We start from the raw sequence: 3,852 nt of genomic DNA, 5'->3' as shown, positions 1-3,852 counted from the left end.
TCAAATCAAAATCTGCAGAGTTGCAGTTTGAGCGATGTTGTGACTGCCATTTGGGTTAGGTTCTGGTCATAATTTGGGGTAGGTTTCTTCATGAAAGTTGTTTTTCTATGTCTTAACTTGTTTCTGTAAAAATTTCAGGTCAATTGACCAAATCTACAGTGAGTTATGGCCAAATGAACAGTTACTGTTCATTTGGTCATTCTCAGGGCTGTTTGCGGTGGTATCCGGATTGGAGCCAAGTTTTGGTCATCTTGCTTTGGTCTTTTGGACATGGTTTCTTCAGCAAAAATGTGCCATTACAAGCCTAGTTTCATGTCCAAACGGCCAAACACCAATTGGACCAACACAGCCCAAGTTATGGCAGTGCAAGTGGACTGAATTTTCAGTCCCTCTCACGCCCTAGGGCAGCCTACCTCTTCACTTTGCAATTCTATTTTTCAGTCCAAATTGTGCTTAACTTACCTAAAATGGTCACTAATTGACCATTATAATGTTCTTTAATCAATTCAAATGCCAAGTCCAATTTTTCACTTCTCAAAACCCTAATTCCTATCTCCATTTCACCACATGCTTGAATTTACTAACTAATCCATTTTACTTATATTTATATACTTTAAACATAATCCCTAGTGCACCCCAAGTCCATTAAAGCACTAAATCTTGTTCCTCACTTAGGGGCAGCCGAAATCCATGGGCCACATACACTTAGTTTTTGTTCATTTAAGTCACAAGTTCTTACTCAATTCAAGTTGCTAATCATGAAAGTAAAAAAAATTTTGGGTATCTAATGCACTAACCTCAACTTGAAGAATCTCCAAGCTTGCCAACTTTAATTTCTCTTCTCCCTTTTGCTCCCAAACACCTTAGCAAGCTTCTAGAATAAATTTTTGTGTTGAGAACTTGAGGAAATATGGTGGGAGTTTAGGGCTTCATGAGCTTGCCAAGCTCATCAATGGAGGAAGGGGAACATGGGTTTCGGCTGTTTTTTTGGGGAGGGATGGCTGCTCACGTTTTTCTTTTCCTTTAGTCCATTTTTAGTCTCTTTTATTGGTTAGTCAAATGATGGCTTAATTGTGATTGGTCATAATTTATAAATGACATCATCAAGATGTCATAAATGAGCTTTTCTTTGATTTTTCTTTTTTTTTCTTCACTACTCAATTTCAATTTAATTTCTAGTAATGTTTCTTCATATTTTATGTCATATTAATTATTTACTCAACTGGACAAGTCGGCCAAAAATCACCTCTGAAGGCGAAATGACCAAAATGCCCTCCGTTTGGCTTAACGGGTCAAAATTGTCTGTACCGATTGAAAAATTTTTCTAGGTATTTTCTTGGCATTCTAATGCCATGGGAACCTCAATAACCCTTCTCTGGAGTCCCAAAAATTATTTTATAATTTTTCCCCTGAGTCTAGGGCTCTTCGTTGCGAGAACCGCAACTTCCCTCTGGTTACTCATCGCTTGGGCACCGGCTCATTTGACTTGGTTGTATTTTATTTCTAAAATTTTAACTAAATTTTTCTCATTAATATTTGTGTTAATTTTGGTCCCTCACTTTAGTTTAAATATTTTTCCGGACGTTCTAGCTGTCCGGACCGACACCGGTCACTGGAATAGTAGAATGTACGGAGTTGCTACGGGGAGGGTGTTACAACTCTTCCCCTCTAATTTAAATTTCGTCCTCGAAATTTACCTGACTTAAGTAATCGGGGAGTTACTACCTCCTTGTTTCTTCACTTCCTTGTATTGCCTCATCAGTGTCTGGGTTTGGCTCTTCCTGAGCTTCCATAGCATATACTTGTGGTGCCACCCTAACTTCGGGCTTTTCAACTGTCTCAGAAACAATCTTCTGTGTAATGTCAGCCGTTTCTGCTCTACCCGATCTTTTACCCCTTTGAACTATAGGGGAAGGTCTATCAACTTGTACCGGAGCTATTGAACCACTCCTTTGAGGGCAATCTCTTATGAAATGATCCGTAGCCCCACACTTGAAACACTCTCCAGTTAACAGTCGACACTCCCCTTTGTGTCTTCTACCACAATGCATACATTCAGGCACTGGGGTTAATCCCCTTGTTATTGTGTCCGGGGAACTAACTATAGATATTCCAATCTGGCCTCTGTGGCCCTGTGTCTGCTCTTGTGAACTAGGACCCTTAAACTTCTTACTATCAGTTGGTATATTTGGTATCTGGTCCAAATTCCCTCTTACGCTGCCTATCTTTCCTATTTTGTTCATTTATTCTCACTTTCTCCACTTTTAATGCAGCTTCCACTAACTTGGTGAAGTCAGTGATCCCCAAGGCAGTGATCATGATCTTTATATTGTCATTCAGTCCCTCTTCGAATCTCTTACACCTTTCAGCTTCATTAGGGACTATCTCCCTTCCATAACGGCTCAATCTTACGAATTCCTTCTCATACTCACCCGACAAGCAACTGCCTCGCAGTTAATAAACTCTCTTCTTCTCTCTTCCAGGTATACGGTACCCACATATTTCTTCTTGAATTGAGAGAGGAAGAAGTCCCAAGTTACACCTTCACGCACTTCATCGAACACGATGTCCCACCATTCGTAGGCATGCATCGTCTTATAACAAGGATACTGGCTTCTAAGTTACGCTGCGGGTGCAAGTGGAGTTGTTTTAAGACTCGCCTGCCTGCTCAACCAATTTTACCGCAATGCAGTCATCTTCTCTCTTGCCATAGAAATCCACTGCTCCATACTTTCTTATCCTTTCCGGATGTGATTTATCTTTGTGGAGTGGTGGTGGTGGTGGTCTGGCATTACCGGCCATTTGTCTAAAGAAATCGGCCATTCTTTGAAACATGGCTGTGGAGGTGGCGAGGCTCTGCTTGAGCTGGCGGAGGCATTCTCTCATGCCCCAGTCTCGCTTCTTTGGTGGAGCATGACTCTTCACTTCCTCCTCGACTGCTCTCTGAGATGAAGGGTCCATATCCTATTCAAAATAAGAAAGATAAACAGATATGCATTAGTGTCACCTCGACTCTTATGAATGCAATGCATGTCATGCACAAAATCTTATTCTATCTATCTATGCCTAGGAACGCCTAAACCGTGCTCTGATACCAATAAATGTGACACCCCTTACCCGACTACAGCAGTGGCCAGCAAGTTATGCCACTCAGTGTGCCGGAGTACTCTATTTTATCTTAATTCATTTTTATCATAGTTTTGAAAATAATTTGTGAAATATAATTCATTTATTGAAATTGTAATTTATTTGAGGTTCCGAAAATTTTTAAAGAAAATCCGGCAGAGTACCGGCTAAAAATGGAGAAAACCGTTCTTCGGAACCTGTGAAAAACACTTCCTATATTCTTATTCATTCATCTCAACTCCATTTATCAAAATCTCAATATTTTTCAGTTCACATTCATTTCTCAATCATTCATTTCATGTGATAATCATATATATATCACAGATAAACATTCACTTTTTCATTTACAAACACAATTCTCATTATTTACACGAGCATCAAATTACATTTCATAAGTTCATTTACACATGAAAAAATAAGATCAATTACAAAATACCAAAATGACACCTAGTGTCCTACCAATGCACTGAGCTTTGTGAGGTGACACGGACACTATGCGAATGCGGGATGGACTTACCCAATCGTGGTCTCGGCTCTCGATCGGTATCTTCGCACCTACAGCGTTGCAAAGCGACGCGCTAAGCATAAAGCTTAGTGGTGCAAATAATAAAATAGAAAGAAATAATATGCAAATAAAAATCATAATTTCTTAGCCATTGTGTTCATAAGAATGAATAATTACCAACTTAATGTTTAGTCGAGGGCTAATTACGTTTTATGATATTA

The sequence above is a fragment of the Hevea brasiliensis genome, unplaced genomic scaffold (assembly GCF_030052815.1).
Source record: "Hevea brasiliensis isolate MT/VB/25A 57/8 unplaced genomic scaffold, ASM3005281v1 Scaf241, whole genome shotgun sequence".
NCBI classification, from domain to species: domain Eukaryota; kingdom Viridiplantae; phylum Streptophyta; class Magnoliopsida; order Malpighiales; family Euphorbiaceae; genus Hevea; species Hevea brasiliensis.
Note: the sequence above shows the minus strand (reverse complement) of the source record.